The 21,415-nt window shown below is 49.5% G+C and overlaps 1 protein-coding gene across 3 annotated transcripts in view; it reads right to left on the bottom strand.

Moving 5' to 3' along the window:
* Nucleotides 1-21,415, bottom strand: part of NIPAL3 (NIPA like domain containing 3) — a 190,700-nt gene that overhangs the window by 63,121 nt on the left and 106,164 nt on the right. The window lies entirely within an intron of this gene.

Raw genomic sequence — 21,415 nt, forward strand, 5'->3', positions numbered from 1 at the left:
TAGCACACTCCACCACCCCAGTTCAGACATGGCCATATGCAATTCAGTCTGATCCTGTGCCTCATGGGACAGTCCAGCCTAATCTGCCAAGCCATGTCTTCCCTGGACCGGAAACAAGCATCCTGGGACCCGTTTTAGATTCATAATCCTCATCAGCCATGCTTGGCAGTTCGGGCTGGACTGTTCCCATGAGGCACAGGGTCCAGACTGATTTGCATATGGCCATGTCTGAACTGGGGTGGTGTGGTGAGCAAAATAACAATGGATTAACCCCAGATCTGTGACTGGGGGTGAATGTTTTGCCATTGTGCAACATTCCGTCTATCAATTTTTGTTTTTGCATTTGTCACCCTGAGTGGGACGTGTATGTTCCGATGTGAGTCCCGTGCTCTCCATGCCACTGGAATCAAGCTATCCTGGCTGATAGCCAGAAACCGGTCCTAGGATGCTTGATTCAGGTCCAGGGAAGACATTGCTTGGCAGTTCGGGCTGGACTGTTCCCATGAGGCACACGGTCAAGACTGATTTGCATATGGCCATGTCTGAACTGGGGTGGTGTGGTGAGCAAAATAACAATGGATTAAACCCAGATCTGTGACTTGGGGTGAATGTTTTGCCATTGTGTAACATTCCTCCATCAATTGTTGTTTGTGTGTTTGTCTAGTCAATGGCACAGGCCAATTATTTGATTCTCATGGAAAACAAATTGCAATCTCACCCACAAAACCACATATGCGATGCCATGCGTCAGAGAGGTATCCACAAACGTAAAATAGCACAGGTCTAAAACCAACAAAGGTCTTGATTTATCATTTGGGGGCAAAGCAATCTAGCCTTCGCTCGTTACCCGCCGTCAAAATTTGGGATTGGAAATATGGGGATCCGACCAAACCGTCAACAAAGACGAGTCTTCATCTGCAGACTTAAAGTTGCCAGGAAGATTAGAATTTTGCAGTGAAAGTAGAAATTACCAACCAATCTGGACTACTTTGGAGGAGGTGTAGTAGACTGGAGACTTCGATAATCAAATATGCTGCTCTTATGATGGGTGTGCATCTCTCTCCACAGCCACACCACAATCTGAGAATTCCTTCAAGCTAGGGAGAGGTGGGTGCTCTTCCTGAACAGGGTAATCACTTGGACTACACAGGTGTGCATGGCCTAAGGATCACTGGAATTTCCCAGGACCTCATAGTTCCAGTGTCATTGTTGAGGCTGCCACCAGGCGAATCTCACCAGGTGGCCATTTAGAATTTGATAGAACTGCACATCATGAAGGCAGAAGTTTAACCACCATTCTGATTTCCTACACCACCCCACTCTGGCATAGCCACCAACCCAAAAGAGAGGCGGGGAGTGGGGCTGGGCCCACATTCTAGCTGAAATGAAAAGGTAAACATTTTTGTGCTATGCCTACATCCCATCTTTGTTGAGTGTTACCAGCTACCTAAACATCTATCCTTATGCTTACTAAGAAGGAACAATGTGCATTTCTAAATCTATCAGAGCTGAAATGACACAGTTAAAATAATTGTTTTAATGTCAACTTCCTTGTTTTATTAATGGTCAACTACTTAAACATCTATGTTTGAGCTTACTGAGAAGAAACAATATTAAAAAAAAATCTACTGTTCTAAAACAATCAAAAGAAAGAACATCAGATTAAATGAAGATTCATTATTTGCTTGCTAAAAAATGCACTAAAAAATAAAAAGGTTAAACAAAGTGAAATGTTAAGCTAATTATTTCAAAGGAAGTGTTTGGTGGTTATCAACATAAACCATTGAAACATCATGCATAATGCCATGACCCTTCTTCAAGGCAATGCTTATACTAGGAGAAAGTGATCTTTTTCAAATGTTCTTGACTTTACTAGTGGCGGGAAGGTACGATACTGCAAAACATAAAATATTTAGGTTTCTTTCTAAATTATCTGAGCATATGACTTCTAGGACTACTACTTCAGTGAAACAGTACCTCAAGGAAAATAAGTAACCAACATGTGCCCGCCCTGTGTTTTCCTCTCTTGATCTCCAGCAGAGCTCAAACTAAGTATTTTCCCACAACTATGAAAGATTGAAAAATCTCGTATGGCATGTCTGAGTTGTCCTTTTAACAAGGTGTCTAAAATTCCAATCTTTTAAAATAAAAATGTGGGTTTCCCTCAAAAATGAAAAGCACAACATATAGCCCTGCAGTGTAATTACCATAAGTGTGATCTTATCTACAGTTCTGATCACACCGTATAAGATTACAAACCCAATGGCTACAGTCCAGCAATGTCACAAACTTGTGACTTTCCCCTTAAATACACTACACTCAGAACAGAGATGTGAGAATTTAGTCAAATCAGGGTTCAATTCACAAAGGAACCTATGAATGCATAAAGTAAAACAGGAATATTACTTTACCCACTCTTAAAATGCCTTGTGTGAATTAGAACGAAAATGTCCACTCGCCAATTAGGGAAATTGCAAAAAGAGTACAGTCTTTTTTATAGGTTATAACTGTTTATGATGATTCCCTTAACAGCACTATTTGAGATAGTTTGGGGCCAACTTAACAAACCATTTAAAAGTATATGAAGTAGTACTACAGAAGTACTCATGATTGTGTATGTGACTTGGCCTTATTGTTTAACGAACAGCGGAACAATTAAACTCCTACCACTGCAGAGCTTTATAGTACTTTGGTTCAAATTTGTTTCTATGCTACAGTTCTACCATTGGATCACATCGACACCCAAGCCAGTGAATATTTGAAGATATTAACAAGAATATTTGTAAAAGAATTGAATTGCAATTCTCATCATTCGGTGGAACATTAAAAAAATATAGAGGAGGAATAGAGATGTAGTTCTACCACTCATGCTTTTAACCCCTTCGATGCTTGTGACGGAACAGTTCCGTCATGAGCGCCGGTTGGGCTGTGCTTATGACGGAACCGTTCCGTCATGGCCACGCCCGTTTCTTAGAACCTTCAGCACAGCGCCAGAATTCGCGCCGCGCTGAAGGTGTTAATTCCGATTTATTTACAACACATGCCTCTTGCTGAGGTGCTAACACCTATTTGTTTAAGATAAATGCTGCAATAAAATATTGTCATAAACTCATGCACACCAAAGATGGAAGATGTCATTGGCACCGCAGTGAAAATGAATTGAGAGGTGGAAGAAATAAGGCAGACAGGGGACAAGGTTCTGTGTCACCACTTAAATGATATTTGAATAGAAAAGCAAAGCTATGGAATGTGGATATGAGCAGAGTCGACTTGGGTTGCAGGCAAATGAGAAACAAGTGCAGGCACTGCTCCGGCAGTATGCACTCACCTGTCATCAGCTGGTTAAAAAGGCCATCTCTGAAGTCTACTTGCATGACCCCACCAATACATAACCCAGTGGTTGATGTGGCCAGGAGGATTCAAATAAGGGTAGGCACTGTCCGTACTGTACCAGGAATCCCCAGTATATTTTCATCTAGCGGCACACAGGGGGTCTACCAGTTTTAAGAAGCAGAGTACAAGACATTAATTGAATGGGTTTACTTGCTTTGTTGCAAGATGCTATGCATGTTTTAGATTGGGAAAAACAGTCTTAGAAGTGTTTTAGATTGAGCGAGTATTTCTAGGACACAATGTCAACCTGCTTTGAAGAGAACATTTCCAGTTGTAAGTCTGACTTGCCCCTGGAAAACAGTGTTATTTACGGGTTATCTAAAAAGACAAATCAAAGAAACTATGATGTACATTTGTATATTCAACTAACTCATATGTAAACTTTTTAAGTCCATTTTACAGTGAAACATCAGAAGTTCAGCCAGGAAAATCCTTTTTTTTTATCATCTTCCACAATGTTTACTTTTTTGAGTTTTCATAAACATTTATATCCATGTCTCACAATCATTAGCATATGCAAGTTACAAAAATCATCAACTTTAGCAGATGGCTTAAGATGGCTGGGAATGCTTGTATGAATTTGGCACTGTAATTATAACACCCCTGAGCAACTGTACATAATTCAACAACAATTGATGACTGTATAAATGGGCCAGAAGACTAATGAATAAAAAATTAATCTGCTTTATTATTATTAATTTAACATCATTAAAATTAAGAACATACTAAACAAAATGTGAAAATAGTCACATAAATATCAGACGACAGTCATATCTCCATACAATCATCTATGCACGTAACAAAATAACAGCATCAATATAGATTGCCACTAATAACTTAGTCTAATTCCTTCCAAGTCAGGACAACAGTAGTTCTAAATCGTGAGTGAGAAGTGATTTTCAAAAATGATTCTACGAAGACCTATCAACGACTCGAGCCACACATTTTGTGATCATGTTAATTTGGACATGTCATTTTTGAGAATCACTGCTCACTCACGATTTGGCTCCATTTTCAGATTTTGTACATTATGTTCTTAATTTTAATGATAGATGTTAAAATTAATAATAAAGTAGATACATTTTTTATTCATTAGTCTTCTGGCCAATTTATACAGTCATTGTTGAATATTATATAGTTGCTCAGGGGTGTGCTAATTACAATAGTGTTTTTCCTGGCCTGCCAATAGGTATCGTTCACAGGGGGTCCCTGTTTGTACATGTATGCATGACTTTAGCACACATGCCTTTACAATAGGTAAAGTAAGTGAACTGTGTGTGTGTTTTCAGTGAAAAAAAACAAAGGTTAAAGTAACATTATGGTGAAGTCTGATAAAAAAACATCTGTTTTGTTCAAGAACAAAACAAAACGTAGAAATTCAATGAAAAAAACAACGGTTAAAGTAACATTATAGTTAGGTGAATTTGTCAATGACAATATTAATGTTTTAAACTAAAACAAACACAGAACGTCCCCAGTTATAGTTAGCAGCACTACCTTAAATTTGCACCCCGCCATGAACTGCTTATGAACTCACATATGACATCACTAATGACATGTTCCATGATATCACTTAGGACATCTCAAATGACATCACTGATGACATCATCCAACGAGTAATTCCGTCAAAAGAACATCTCCCCCCATGGAAACGCCTGGACTCCAACCCCAAGTGTAGGCTCTGCGACAATCCAAAGGAGGACGTTCTGCACCTGTATGTAGCTGCAAAGTTTTAGATAGAGCTCGAAGGGGCCAACTAACACAGCTCTGGAACCAAAGTGGTGTGCGAACTCGCAGATAAGCTCTGCTGATCAGCTTTAAGGGAGAAGATATCCAACTAGCCTGCAGACTAGTGCGCTTCATGAAAACAGTTAACATGATTCAAAATCCAGCGACTAGTGATTGAACTTGACTTAAAAAGATCTGCTTTCGCACTTTAAGATAATTCTCTTTTGATTATCAAAGACTCAGTAAATGCTGAAAGGCTTTTTTTTATACAAATGTACTGTACTGTACTAGTTTGCACGGTTCTTTCTTCTTCATTTTTAACTTTTCTACTGCTTTTACCGTTTTTGTAAAATTCTTGATCATGTATCTACTTCATTTTTTTTAAAAGAGTAATTGCAAAGATTCTTATTAATCGTGCAGTAAAGTTCATTATTATCATCCAACCAGTGTGTTAATTTGTTTATTAGTTTACCTAGAGGCAGGTAAATGCCATATTACTTCTCTCTACCTAATTTTGTACAGCTTCGGTCCAGCTGATAAGTGGGTGTATGTGTTTACAAAGCACGTGCTTCTAATACACCATATGTGTGTAGAGGTATTGAATACATTATAAATCTTTGTATTCAAAAGTACCTCTGTGTGCAGGTGACAGTTGTTTTGCGTTCTTTATGTTCCACACAAGTTTTTTTGATTCTGCAGAATGTTTCCAACAGGAGAAAGATTCTAAGTTGTAGATGCTAACTTTTGTAAGCAGCCTTAACTTATTAGAAAGAATCATGTCAGCATGACAATTTCTACTTAACATAGAAGAGTGATTGCACCAGGAACTAAGTACATGTGCTTGTCTTGCTTCCGAAGATGGGCTATCTAAGGGGTTCCAAACTTTTCTGTAGTGAGAGCTACTTCTGATCAGTGAAAATTATTGTGAGCTTCTGAAGACCAAGCCACTTGCACAATGTTACCAGACACCACCACACCAAGTTTCAATGATTATGAGCCTAATGTCTTAAGAGCAAAAAACTATGGTTTGAGCAAAATACCTTGACTAGGGGCCCTAGAACAGGACTACAAGAATTCAGTGAGAGCATGGTCTTTGGGGATGTATAACCGTGTGCTTATTAAAGAGATATGGGTGAATGAGAGCCTGTGTCTTGTGGGTGTATGTGGCACTGATACATGTATAACACAAACTTACAACCATTTTAATAATAAGAGAAATTCAAAGTGCAGAAAACTGTTCAGCAAAACATGTTCATAATATGGAAAAATTGTCTGTACTTGAAATTTCTCCCTCTTAAAAAATGACTATTAATCAGTTCTAAATATGACACCATGCCTACCAGCCACTGGGAGCAAGATGCTTGCTGCAACACTTTGAAATACACACATATGAGGCAATAGGAGCACATGTATTTTGGTAAACACTTACATCCATTAGCTGGACCCAGGCTGTACAAAATTAGTTGGAGAAGTAATGGTACTTAACCGCCACTCTATAAACTATAAAACAAACTAGCACACTCTTTGGATGATGTCATGAGTGATGTCATAGAAGCAGCTAGCCATCATGGCAGACGCGAACTGCTAGCGCTCCGACATCAGACCCCTAATTCTCCTGAAATGTATCCTCTTGAGGTGTTTCCCGCGATTACACCGAACGGTAACATTGAGAGGATGCAGCGGGGAGCCTGTGAGGCCCGGTTGCTCCCGCTTGGAAGGCGCAGGAGAGGAAATTGAGGACCGGCTGCAGCGGAGTGGCGCCAGCGCCGTAGGTGCGAAAAGTGCTCCGGGACTCAACGGTGACTGGTGGGGCCTGTGGTGGTACTGAGACACTGCCTGGGACGCTGGGAGCTGCTCTGGTGCTGTCCCGGCGGAGCCTGGCGTCCCTGTGAGGCTGACCGGGCGTGTGTCTTACGGGATCAACGGGCCCGCCGTCCTAGGCTGTCCACGGCCGCTATCGGGCGCTGTGCGGAGGAGCACGGCCCGGAGTAGGAGGCGGGCGAGCGCAGGCAGCGAGACGCCAGCTGAGAGGCCCTGACCTGCGGCCTGTGCAGACAGCCGTGAAAGCTGCAATGGGATCCGGGAATCAGAGAGCGGCAGAGCATCTACACGTGGTGCAGCAGGGCCTGCACAGAGAAAGTGAGCTGAAGTGGGGGAAGGTGCTGGTGGAGGAATCGGCTGCCCCCGCCCCAGGATTCACGACGGCGGTACTGAGAACTGGGCCCGGAGTTACTCGAGCGCCGAGGCCTGCTAGGAACTGTGGGTCCACCCCACCTGCCAACAGCACCTGAAACCCCAGGTCAGGAGTGAGGCCCCGGGGCGGAAGGAGGGCTCGTGAAGATACCGAGGCGCCGAGAGAGGCGTCCCAGACTGCGGCCTGTGAGGCCTGTCACAAAAGCTGTGAACTGAGGCGCCCATCTGCAATCCGGGGAGCCGGCTGTCGCCTGCCTGCTGGCGAGGTGTTGTGACCTGGGGCAGCGAGTGGCATGGGCCAAGGAGGCGAACTTGGGGGGTCCAGGAGGTAGCTGCTAACCCTGCGGTCTGAGGCTACAGCGTCCGCAAGTTCAGAGAAGGCCCAGGCCCAGATCCTGAACTGGCCTGCTGTGGAGGTGCGGCCCCGGAGTGGCTGTGTGAGTAGGTGATCCCCCGAAGTTGGTACTACTACGAAGTCTGTGGGAGCTGTCCCGGCTGGTGGACGGTGTGGCGAAGATCCCGGTGAGAGGCCAGGCTGGTGATCGGGGACGACTGCGGTAGACATTCTGCAGGGTGAAATAGATGGGGCCCCATCCGGTAGGCAAGTAATTGTGGCGCCGCACTGTGCCTGGTGAGACTCTTGGAGGGCAACCTGCTGTTGAAGAGAATTGTGACTTTGGTGTGTCTGCAGTGCCCGGAGGCGTTGAGGTAAACCAGGCTGGCGAGGCCTGAGTTACTGTGGCCTGCCACACTGAGACTTGGGCGCCATTTTGAAGGCAGCGCCATCTTGGGCACGACTGCAGTCGGAGTGGCATGCCCCTAGCGTGAGAGCTGCATCGTGTATGGAGGAGGCCCTGGGCGGCCAGAGGTGTCTTGGGTGTGCTCTGCCCATCCTTTCATGGAACTGAAAAGCCTGCCGGCCAAGAGCGCCAGTTGAGGTCGAGCGGTGTTGGACGGAAGAGTGAGAGCAGTGGGGTGGCGCCTGGCGAAGACAGCTGAGAAATACCCCTGTGCCACAAGTGGTTGGCGCGCTGCCAACTAAGCCACCCGCAGGACCTGTAGCTACTAAGGCGCGACAGGACCCCCTGATAGCGGCGGCGACCACTCCAGGGAGGGTTCCCCCCACCCCCTTTTCTGCGGACAGCACTGCCACAGGACTAACGCGGCGGATTTCTCCTCGTCCCCAAGAAGAGGCCTAGGTTCAGGTGACCGGTAGTTGATCGCGCTCGTCCGAGCCAACGACCGACTGCGGATGCCAACAGCACAACAATTAGCGATGGGCCGTTTGAGGGACAAACCGAAAAATGGACAGCAGAGGGCTGACAGTCTTGACCCTCCCCCGGAGCACCACAGTGGAAGCAAGAAGCCCCAAGCGGCGGCCCTCGCAGCCAAAATGGACATTGAGCTAACAGTGGTGGAGCGGATCGGTACCACCCCAGAGCAAACAAAAGAGTCATTAGAGACACGGATCGACAAAGTCACCTCGGATTTCACCCTTCACTATAGCGCTCCAAGATATGATCGACCGAGTCCATGCGCTCGAAGACCGCATTGAGGATGCAGAAGGACGCTCTTGGCGCAACAATGTCCGAGTGGTAGGCCTTCCGGAGGGCAAAAACCCCGGAACATTACGTTGAGAACTGGTTGCGTGATCTCCAGCCCCGGGGGGTGCTATCGTCACAGTTTGTGGTGGAGAGGGCGCACAGAGTGCCAGCGCAGAAGCCCAAGTTGGGAGCTCGACCTCGTCTGTTCCTCTTTAAACTCCTTAGTTATCGGGACCGCGACGTGGAGCTCCGTGAAACCAGGAAACTAGGTGACATCAGTGTGGGAAGCTGTCAGGTGATGTTCTTCCCAGACTATACAGCACCGGTTCAGAGAAGGAGGAGCACCTATATGGCGGTGTAGCGTCAACTGTGGGAGCTGGAGTTGCCTTACTCTCCGTTATTCCCATCTCGCCTTAGAGTGGTCTCGAAGGAGGGTACCTGCTTTTTTGATGCCCCATCGGACGTTTGGAACTGATTGGAGGAGTTGAGGCAGTGGAAAGGAACAAGACCCCCAGGCCCAGAGGACGGTGGCTGGCAGGAGAGGAGATCAATGCGGCGCAGATGGCGGGGGGCTCACCGAGACATGGGGCTAGGCCCAGTTGCGCCCAGTCCAGAGAATATTAGACTGGATCGGCAGGAAGGTATTGAGCAGTGGCGACTCTTGGGATAGTGAACAATAATAGACGCGTGGAGACCCATGCACTAAGTGACCCGGAAACCAGTGGTCCGTCTACCCATCCACCGTGTTCTCTGAAGACTTGAACATGCCAGTAGTGACGCCTCAGACGGCTGACCAGATCGTGTGATCGAGCGGTGCTGTGCTACATCCCTTCATGGCCCGCATACATGTGTGCACTGTACACTGTATCTCTTTAGTATGTCCACGCATATGCTGCTGAAATGTGTTATCCGCTAGAAGCGCTTCTATGACTCTATGTAATACATGTGGATGTCCGAGAGATGCCTTACTAGTCAGAGGGTGGGATGCGCTGCGCCAATGTTACATTCGCAGACTCCCACAGCTGAGGTCCACACCAAACCTGCAAGATTAACCAGTTTATGACTCACTGTACACCTCTTGCGAGCACGTGAGGCTTGAGATAGGGGCGTAGCGCAGACTAGTTGCTGACATTACACACACAACTAGTTACTACACTGGACTAGCACTTCACGATAAGTGGCTTAACTTGAGGTTTGGACACATGCCCCTTCGTCCCACTAGTTGCATTGTTTGCGGTTGTTCTGTTTAAGTTGCGGTACACAGATATGCTCCCCCTAGATTGCGCCTCCGGCCCCCCCGAAGAAAACCCTTTGCCCCGTGCTACGTTGACTTACCCAGACACTAGTATTGTGACTTGGAACATACGTGGTATGCACACGCCGTCGAAACGCTACTTTATCTTTTCCTACCTACAGCGACATGTGGTAGGGATTGCCCTCCTGCAGGAGACCCACATGACACAGAAAGAACTTGACAAACTCTGCAGTCGTTGGAGGGGGCAAATCTATGGTACAGTCTTCTCAGTGTATGCACGCAGCACCCTGGTAAGGGTGGGCATTCCCTTTATATGTGAAGAAACAAAGGTAGACCAAGAGGGCAGGTATTCCCTAGTGCGGGGGAAGCTGAATGGTCAGGAGGCACTATTAGGATCACTGTATGCCACGAATGTAGACCAGCCCTCCTTCCTAGCACGACTGACATAGGCCCTCCACCCTTATGCTGGGCTTCCTTGGCTACTTGGCAGGGACTTCAACATGGTGCTGGATGTGCACCTGGACAGGTCCTCTCCCCCCTCAAAGCTGCAGCAGTAGCATCCAATGCGCAGGCGTTCCAGCACTGGCTTACACACTGGGCGATACAGGACCTGTGGCATGCACAGCATCCAGTAGACAGAATCTATTCTTACTACTCAGCAGTCCACGACTTGCATGTCCGGTTGGACAGGATAGTGGGTTCCTAGTCCCTGCTCCCACTTATTACACAGTCAGAGTACCGGGGTAGAACGCACTCCAAACATAACTGCCTGTGGTTTCAGATTAGTTGGGAGGCAGACCGCCCGCCTATCCCTACGTGGAGGCTACAGCCTACTGCTGCTCGTCGCTGGGCACGGCCATCCTTGCGTACTTTGATGCCAACGAAGGGACAGCGAGCATCGTACTGTAAAGCTGCTTTTGACGAAGTGTTGCTCATTTATTTATTTATTTAAACAGCGCCAGAACTCTATAGCGTTTCAGTGTTGTTTACTTATCTATTTCCATAGCGCAAGGATTCTATAGCGTTTCAGCGTTTATTTATTAATTTAAACAGCGCCAGGACTCATTAGCGTTTTTCACCGCCTGGTCACTGCTTTACTGGATGCTTGCTTGCTCGCTCCAATATTTACCTGCGCATTGTGAAATTGACCTCGTGTGTTATCCCCCGGCGCCCTGCTCTGCCCTCCCCTCCCCTCCATTTTGATTCTGTTGTTGTTGTTGTTCCCTTGAGCCCGCCACGCCTCCCAGCTGAGCCCCCCTCCCACTACCAATATAGAGCGCCCTCTGACCCCACAGCGACGTGATCCACTCCTCGCTCCTGCCTCGAGTGGTCGCTCCCTTGTCTGCTTGCTGAAAGGCGGTATCGTACTGTAAAGCTGCTTTTGACGAAGTGTTGCTCATTTATTTATTTATTTAAACAGCGCCAGAACTCTATAGCGTTTCAGTGTTGTTTACTTATCTATTTCCATAGCGCAAGGATTCTATAGCGTTTCAGCGTTTATTTATTAATTTAAACAGCGCCAGGACTCATTAGCGTTTTTCACCGCCTGGTCGCTGCTTTACTGGATGCTTGCTTGCTCGCTCCAATATTTACCTGCGCATTGTGAAATTGACCTCGTGTGTTATCCCCCGGCGCCCTGCTCTGCCCTCCCCTCCCCTCCATTTTGATTCTGTTGTTGTTGTTGTTCCCTTGAGCCCGCCACGCCTCCCAGCTGAGCCGCCCTCGCCCCTCCCCCCTCCACTATCCATATATGACAGGAGTTCCCACGCGCAGCATTCACGCGCAGCGACCGCGCCCAATCCGCACCGAAGGTGCGCCAAAGGTAAGCCCGTCTACGCCCGTCCGCGCCTGGACCGCGCCTAGCGCCAGAACCCCTGCCCCTCGCGCTGCCCAGCCCTCCCGCATTACCTACGATGCCTCCACCCTCCTAGCCCTTAACCCTGGCCGCTACCCCAACTGCGTCCAAGCCGCTCCTGGACACACCCATGGACCTTTCTCTTGCTACTCCTGCAAATTCATTGGCACCGTCCTCAACCCCGCTACGATCACACCTCAGATTCCCGACCCCAACCACCTACAATGCATCCTGCTCAACACCCGATCGGTCCACAGGCACGCCATTGACCTATGGAATCTACTAGACACCACCTCTCCGGACGTCGCTTTCCTAACGGAAACATGGATGAACGCTTCCTCCGCCCCAGACATCACCATTGCAATCCCTGAAGACTATAAGATCATTCACAAGGACCGTACCGGCCACACAGGAGGAGGAATCGCCATCGTCCATAAAAAATCAATCCGCATCTCAACCAGCTCTGACGTCAACCTCGCCAACTCCGAACACCTTCACTTCCAGATCCACACCGACCCCAAGACCACACTCAGAGGCACCCTCCTCTACAGACCACCAGGACCCCGCGCAAAATTCAGTGAAGACATCACGGACTTCATCACTCCACACGCGCTCCCCTCCAAAGACTACATCCTTCTGGGAGACCTCAACTTTCACCTTGAAAAGAACAACGACCGCAACACCACCACCCTCTTGGACAACCTCGCCAACCTCGGACTTAAACAACTGGTCACTTCCCCCACCCACATCGCAGGTCACACACTCGACCCCATCTTCACCTCCAGCAATCATGTCTCCTTCAGCCACACTACGGATCTCCTCTGGACTGACCACAGCTGCGTTCACTTCACCTACAACAAGCCAAAACCCATCAAACACCTCCAAGCAACTCTGCAAAGAAACTGGAACAAAATCACCATCGACCAGATCTCCTCTTCGCTCCTTCTAAACACCCCAGCCCACTCTTCTAACCCAGACCAAGCCGCCGCCAACTTCACCCTATGGTTATCCAACACCGCCGACACCTTAGCACCACTGAAAAAACGCCAAAGCAAACCTGACAGCAAGAAGGCCTCATGGTTCAACGATGATCTTAAGAAGTCCAAGAAACTTTGCCGCTCCCTTGAAAAGACCTGGAAAAAAGACCCAACCACGAGCACCAAGGACGCCTTCAAAAACGCCACCCGCACACACCACCAACTAATCCGAAAGGCCAAGAAAACAGCATTCAAGGATCGACTTGACAACAACGCCCACAACAGCAAGGTACTTTTCAACATCGTCAAGGAATTTACCAATCCCTCGGCCAACTCCAACGACATCACCCCCTCTCAAGCCCTCTGCGACTCACTAGCCTCATTCTTCCACAACAAAATTGCAGACATCCACAACAGCTTCGACAACCAACCCGGAGACCAACCCACCCAACCATATGCTGAACATTCTCCCCCCTTGAACACCCTTAACGACTGGAACCCAATCTCCACTGAGGACACCATCCTCCTGATGAACTCCATCCACTCAGGATCCCCCACAGACCCATGTCCTCACCACATCTTCAACAAAGCAGACTCCGTCATAGCACCGCACCTCCGAGACGTCATCAACTGCTCCTTCAACTCCGCCACCTTCCCGGAAAGCTGGAAACACGCTGAACTCACCGCCCTTCTGAAAAAACCAACAGCGGACCCCACCGAACTCAAAAACTACCGTCCCATCTCGCTCCTTCCTTTCCCGGCCAAAGTCATCGAGAAAGCTGTCAACAACCAGCTCGCCGCCTTCCTCGAAACCAACAAATCCCTCGACTCCTCACAGTCCGGATTCCGAGCAAAACACAGCACTGAGACCGCCCTCATCGCAGCAACAGACGACATTCGAACTCTACTGGACAATGGAGACACAGTCGCCCTCATCCTCCTCGACCTCTCTGCAGCCTTCGACACAGTCTGCCACAGCACCCTTTTACAACGCCTCAAAAACATCGGAATACAAGGAAAAGCACTTGAATGGATCACCTCGTTCCTCGCCGGAAGAACCCAGAGAGTCCGCCTTCCACCATTCAAGTCCGAGGCCACTGAAGTCATCTGTGGCGTACCACAAGGATCCTCACTCAGCCCCACCCTCTTCAACGTATACATGAGCCCCCTCGCGGCCATCGCCCGCCAACACAACCTCAACATCATCTCTTACGCGGATGACACTCAACTGATCCTTTCTCTCACCAATGACCCCAGCACCGCCAAAACTAACCTACACGAAGGAATGAAAGAAGTCGCCGAATGGATGAAACACAGCCGTCTGAAACTAAACTCAGATAAAACAGAAGTCCTCATCTTAGGTTCATCCCCCTCCGCATGGGACGACTCTTGGTGGCGAGAGGCCCTTGGAAAAGCACCCATCCCGACAGACCACGCACGTAACCTAGGCGTTATCCTAGATTCTTCACTCGCAATGAACAGACAAGTCAGCGCCGTATCCTCATCCTGCTTCAACATTCTCCGCATGCTCAAAAAAACATTTCGCTGGATCCCCACCGAAACCAGAAAAACAGTCACCCATGCTCTGGTCACGAGCCGACTGGACTACGGAAACACCCTCTACGCAGGCACCACCGCTAAACTCCAGAAGAAACTCCAACGAATCCAAAACGCCTCAGCCAGGATCATATTAGACATCCCGCGCAACGAACACATCTCTGGTCACCTGAAAGACCTCCACTGGCTACCCGTCAATAAGAGGATCACTTTCCGTCTGCTAACCCACGCACACAAATCACTCTACGACATCGGACCAGAATGTCTCAACTCACGACTGTCCTTCTACACCCCCTCCCGCCGACTACGTTCTTCCAGCCAAGCCCTCGCCAATGTACCCCGCATCAACAAGACCACCATGGGAGGCAGATCCTTTTCATACCTGGCTGCTAAAACATGGAACTCACTCCCCACTTACCTTCGCCTTACCCAGAACCACCTAGCATTCAGAAAGCAACTTAAAACGTGGATATTTGACAAGTAATCCTCCTCCCCTCCCTACGCGCCTTGAGACCCTCTGGGTATGTAGTGCGCTATATAAATTCTTTGACTTGACTTGACTATGGGGGTCACATGGAACGTACGCAGGGTGCTCTCCACCTCTCCGACACGCCTGGAGGCTGAGCTCCTACAGTACGAGCGGGAAGGGGGGTGGGCACTCACGCAGACTGGGGGACCTTCGCACTTGGCACGCGGAGCTTCTAGAGAGGGTACAATGTCACAACTATGCAGCACACACAGCCAGAACGCATGCCAAGGCAGGCAGAGCAAGCTGACAGCTGGCCTGGTTGATAAAGCAAGAGGGGTGTGGTGCCCCAATAAGGGCTCTCCGGAGGGATGGTGTATACGCAACTTGAAATCCACCGTGCCCGGACGGATCACTATGTGAAGCTGTATAGAGCCCATGCCGTCGGCCCCAGGCACATCTTGGAGGGGTTCTTGGACTCTATCCAATTGCCCACGGCCTCCGAGGAACAAAAGGAGACACTCAATGCACCCCTATTATTGGAGGAAGTTGGGGAGGCTATCCAGTCCATGGCATACGGGAAGACCCCGGGGCCAGACGGCTTGCCCGCCGAATACTATAAAGCGTATAGGGAAACCCTGACACCATTCCTCCACAAGTTATACACTACAGCGGTGGAGGAAGGATCACTGTCCCCCTATACGTGGGAGGCGTTTCTGTTTTCCCTGCCTAAACCGGACAGAGACCCTACAGCCCTGGACTCATATAGGCCTCTGGCTATGCTCAACGTGGACATTAAGGTCTTTGCTAAGGTGCTCGCGGAATGGCTGGCACCGGTGGTCCCCCACTTAATACACACTGACCAGAACGGGTTTGTCCCAGCGAGATCTACGTCATTGAACCTCAGGAGATACTTCAGGGTGGCAGCTGAGGCTGCGCAGGAGTGGTTTAGGGCAGGGTGCCCGATATTAGATCTGGAAAAGGAGTTTGATTGCCTAGAATGGGGCTATCTATCGGCGGTGTTACTGCGCTACGGGTTGGACGTGGAATTCCTCCAAATGGCTGACCTATTATACAGGAACCCCCCAGTCAGAGTGCGATTGGGCCCCTACATCTCAGAGGCAGTGGCGGTGAGCCGAGGCACCCGGCAGGGGTGCCCTCTTTCTCTGCTACTGTTCGCGCTAGCAATTGAGCCCCTGGCCATAGCCATACGACAGACTCTTGGTGATGGTATCCCGATGGGAGACGCAGTCCATCAGGTATTGCTTTATGCTGACGACCTGCTGGTGTTTGTGAGGGATGTGGGATGCATACCGGAACGGTTGGCCCAGCTGCTGCACACATTTGCTGACATCTGGGGGCTCCGAGTGAATGTGGGTAAATCTTGCCTTTACGCTTTCAGTGAAGGGACCTGAGACCTGGGATGCCACATGAGTCCAATGGAAAGAAGACACCTTTAGGTACCTGGAGATACAGATCTACCGTCACCCAGCTGACCTTTTCTATGGGAATCTTGAGAGGGCGTTTGCAGCGCTCAGGTCTCATATACGCTTTTGGAACACGCTCCCGCTGACAACCACGGGAAGAGTGGCACTTGCTAAAATGGTCATGCTTCCCCGCCTCCTATACTACTTTGTCAACTTACCGCTATTTGTCCCGGCCTCCTTTTTCACTATGCTCAATAAGATACTGCGGGATTTCATCTGGGGCACCCCTAGGCATAGGCTTGCACTGGCGAAGCAATTCCTGCCAACAGATCAGGGGCCTGGCTGCTCCTTACTTTGAACACTACTACCTAGCTGCGCAGCTACAATGGGTTGCTTGCTGGTTGGCGGATAGAGGTAGAGATGAGACAGCCACGGTAATGCTGCCATACTCCCTAGAGCGTATAACTAAAATTTTCCACCCCATAGCAGTGATTGAGTGCCCAACACAGCTCCTCCTGGCGGTGGCGTACAAGTGCTACCGGACAGCCTTATACCTTACCCGAAGAACAGTTCTTTATGCGTCCGCTATACCATTGGAGGGCTCGCCTAGTGGAGAAGGGGTGCGCACATCCTCCATGCTCGCGGAGTGGCGGGAGGCCGACATACACACACTCGGTGATCTGTATAGGAATGGGGAGCTCACTGCTTATGAGACGCTGGTAGCAGAGGAGTGGCTTCCCCCCGGGGGGGGGGGGGTTCTTAATGCACCGCTCACTGATAGCGAAGCTGACTGCCAGATGGGGAGACGTAGCAACAGAGCCCGGGCAGCATTTAACCATGCAGTATCTCAACGTCATGGGGAGGGGAAGACACTTGGTCCGCTGGTTTGCAGCATCATTAAGGGAACACATGGTGATTAGTTTGGATTCCCATAGAGGCAAATGGGAGTTAGACCTGGGGCAGCCACTAACAGACAAGGAGTGGGAAAGGGTTCTTAAAAGCCTGGTGCGCATCCCCAGAAACATGCGATTTCGCCAGATACAGCTTTTCATTGTTCATAGGGCTTACCTTACACCCGAGTTGATTAACAAATACTTCTGCCGCGACGACACGCAGCCCCAGATGTAATGAGCTAGGGGTGGGATTCCTACACATGCTGTGGAGCTCTCCTGGGCTGGGCACTTACTGGCGAACAGTTAGTGAGGTGCTGTGGAGTTGCACAGGCCGAACTATACCCTTTGATTGGCCCGAGTATATACTGCACCACTTCAGGAGACCCCCCAAAGACAAGGTGACATCCCGCTTTCTGGACTTGGGGCTAGTGGTGGCAAAGCGCCTCCTCACAAGGAAGTGGAAGGCGCACGACCCGCCATGTGCATGGGCATGGACCTCCTCATTCCAGGCATGGGCCAGGGCAGAATGGATCGCCATACGTAGGGAGGAGCCATCGGGGCTCCTGAAGGAACCCATAGGGGCACGCTGGGAGCAAATGCTTGATGCATTACAGCAGGCGGACAGGGAGGGGGGGCGTGGAGGTGGGAGGCACACACGAGGGTAGATGCATACCACAGGCCATTCTCCAGCCGGGATAGTCTGATGTGTGCAACCTCTGATCCAATAGCACACATAGATAATCACGCCAGTGCAGCCATAGTTGAGGGGCGCACGCGACGGGGTGGAGGGGGCGGGAGTTGGGGCCGGGAAGAAGGGGGGGGGGACAGTAAAAGAATGAGAGTCAGAATATGAGGGGGGTTTTGTTGCCGCAGTTAATGGGTTTTTTTTCAGATATGCACCATCTGTTTGCAAGCTCAAGATGGAGGGTCAGACTTGAACTACACTGACTATTGAGAGGTCAGCGCACCGGTTCTCATGGACAGCCCCGGAGTCTGCATCAGGGCAGTTGTAGTACAGTTCTGACAACTCTGGGCGAGCATCGCATATCTTATTCATTACAAAACTTGAATACTTGTAACATAATATGACAATGTGATAATGCATCTATGACCGAAGTGCCTCTACCACTGAGCTTCTATAAGTGATGCTTGTAATGTAAAGTGAAACTCTAAAATACTAATAAAAACAGATTTGACAAAAAAATTAGTGATGTCATAGAACGTGCCATGAGTAATGTCATATGTGAGGTCATAAGCAATGCATGGCGGGGGCGCAAGTTATAGTTAGTGCTGCTGAATGAAACTGATGAATTTCTGTGGCTTTTCTTTTCAGTACAAAATGTTGATGTAGTCATTGACCAATTCACCTTACTATAACAATACTTTAACCTTATGTTTTTTCAGTGAATTTCTAAGGTTTCTTTTATAACACAAAAACTGATCTTTTTATTACACCCAACTATAACATTACTTTAACCTTTGGTTCATGCATTGAATTAAAAGTTTACATTTTTTTAATTCTAAAGTAATACTTACTTACCATACGTAAATACAACCTCCCCCCCCCGCGCGCACGGCTTTTGGCCATGTGTGGCAGGGAGTTGGCTGCAGGGCCTCGCCTTCAGACAGGCCCTGAAGCCAAATCCCCCTCCATACAGCCACCACAACGCTGGGGCTGACTATAGGGGCTAGCCCTGGGGACCCCATCCCGCAGGGCGTTTGGTTGTATTTTTGGGTGGGGTGCCACACGGTTCCCCTCCCCAAGTCTTGTTACGCCCTGGGGACCCCATCCACCAGGACCATTTCCATTCTGCAAAATAAAGGGGATGGGGCCGCGTCCCCCAACCCCATTCTCCCCCCTCCCCCACCCCCCCAGACTTTTATGCTTTCGGGATCCCATCCCCCAGGGCTGTGTATTCTTTTAGGAGCAGGGGCCGTGTGGCCCCCTCCCAAGCCTTGATAGGCCACGAGGACCTCATCCCCCAGGGCCACTCTTAACTAAAGGGCAGGGGATGCACGTGGCGACCCTGCTGCTGGGCCGATTTTGGCCCAGGGTCCCCCATTCCTTGGGGTTCTGCATTTTCTTGAGGAGGACACGTGGCCCCGCTCCCTGGACCTATTTTGGCCTCAGTGACCCTATTCCCAGGTTTTAATTTGGGGGGACCCCCCCCTTAGCCGATTTCAGACCTGGGGGCATGATCCTCAGGGGCCACTTATTTAAATAGAAGGGGTGAGTGGCTTCCCTCTCGTTAGGTGCCATTCCCCAGGTCTGCTTATTTAAATGAAGGGGAGGGGCCGTTTGACCCGTCCGGGCCACCTTAGGGCCTTGGGGGGGGCTCATTTCCCAGGGCACATATTTGAAAAAGGGGAGGGGAATGCATGCATCCCTCCCCGAGCATTGTTAGGCACTGAGGACATCATCTCCCAGGGCCACTCTTAACTAAAAGGCAGGGGATGCACGTGGCGCCCCTGCCGCTGAGCCGATTTTGGCCCGGGATCCCCCATCCCCTGGGACGCTTGCCCCCCCCTTTCTGAGCCAATTGTGGCTCAATGGACCCCCTTCCCCGGGGCCTGGAGTAATTTTTAGGAGGGGGCACCCTGCCCCCCACACCTAGGCCGATTTCGTCCCTTGGGTCCCAGTGTTCTGCGACATTGTGTAGTTGAAGAGGGGGCACGCAGCCCACTCTCCATAAAAGATGGGTGCCCTGGTGTTCACCCAGGGTACCCACCATAGTGTCATTGGGGGGTGAGGGGGAGCTCTAGAGACAGCCTGCGACTCCAGCCTGTTCCCCACAAACAGCGGGAGCCGGCATTGCTCTCGCCCACAGGGAGCAGCTTTTAATACTGTTCCCTCTTGGCAGGAGCAATATTTGTATCTGTTCCCCTGCCTGCTTCAATTTGGGTACGAAACAGATGAAAAGTCTGCTCCCAGCAGATTTTGCTCCCACTTGGGCAGGAGTTTTGGAAACCCTTCCACAAAGTGAGAGCAAACACAAGTTTCCCCGCCTGCGTTGCTGTTATGTCCCGGGGAGGGCTTCCCCGGACATAGCCTGCAAGCCAGCCACTGGGGATGGGGTCCCCATGACCCTTTGAGGTTTAGGGAAGGGGCCCCCTCCCCTTCTTTAATGATTTAGTCCCTAGGGTGGGCTCCTGGGGCCTCTTAATGGCTCGAAGTGGGGTGTCATGCGACCCCCCTCATACTTAATATGTTTGGCCCTAAGGGTGGGCTCTCCGATGGCTCAGGGAAAGGGGCTGCACATCCTCCCTTCCCATTGACAGTGAGTTCTGTCCCAGGGTGGGCTTCCTGAGGCCACTGGAGGCTTGGGGAGGGGGGCTACACAGCCCCCCCCTCCCCATTATGAAATCACCCCCTAAGATAGGCTCTCCAGGGCTTATAGTTTATTAATGCGGCCCGTCCACTATTTTTTTTTCCCATTCCGTACGAGTATCTCAGGATTGTGGCATTTTTTGCTGCTTTTCTTTTTTCTTATTTTGGCCCCAGGCTGGAGGTCCCTTTCGTTCCCCCGCATGGGGCCTAGAGGGTCATGGTTTCACTGCCCTGCCCCCTTATGTTTTTTTTCCACGTTTTTCTTAGGGACTCTGGTCCGAGTTCCGAGACCCAAGATTGGTGCCCCCACTTCCTGGTTGGGTTGTGGCAGCCAATCTAATCTCACTTGAGCTCTGCAGATCCTGGAAGACGTGAAATATACAGTTTTTAACCTTAATTTAGCCAAAACTACTGAACGGATTTACAACTTGTGTGGTAAAGTGAGCTAATGAATGATGGATTCCATCCAGATCTAATAGTGACTGGGGGTGAATGCCTGAAAAGTTTCAGCGCTCTGTCCATCATCTGCTTGTGTTTGCCCTAATTTGTCAGGTTATGACCAAACGTCGGCCCCTTGCTCACTTTGCCATTGGATTCAATCTAGCCTTCCTGATGAGGTGTTACCCCGAAACTGGTTCCAGGATGTTTGTTTTCAGTCCATGTAAAACCAGGCTTGGCAGTTTGGGCTGGAATGTTCCCTCAAGGAACAGGGTCAAGAATGATCTTCATATGGCTGGCTGAGTCTGAACTGGGGTGGCAAAGTGATCTAAAGAACGATGATGGATTCAACCCAGATCTA

The sequence above is a fragment of the Lissotriton vulgaris genome, chromosome 2_1 (assembly GCF_964263255.1).
Source record: "Lissotriton vulgaris chromosome 2_1, aLisVul1.2, whole genome shotgun sequence".
In the NCBI taxonomy this organism is placed as follows: domain Eukaryota; kingdom Metazoa; phylum Chordata; class Amphibia; order Caudata; family Salamandridae; genus Lissotriton; species Lissotriton vulgaris.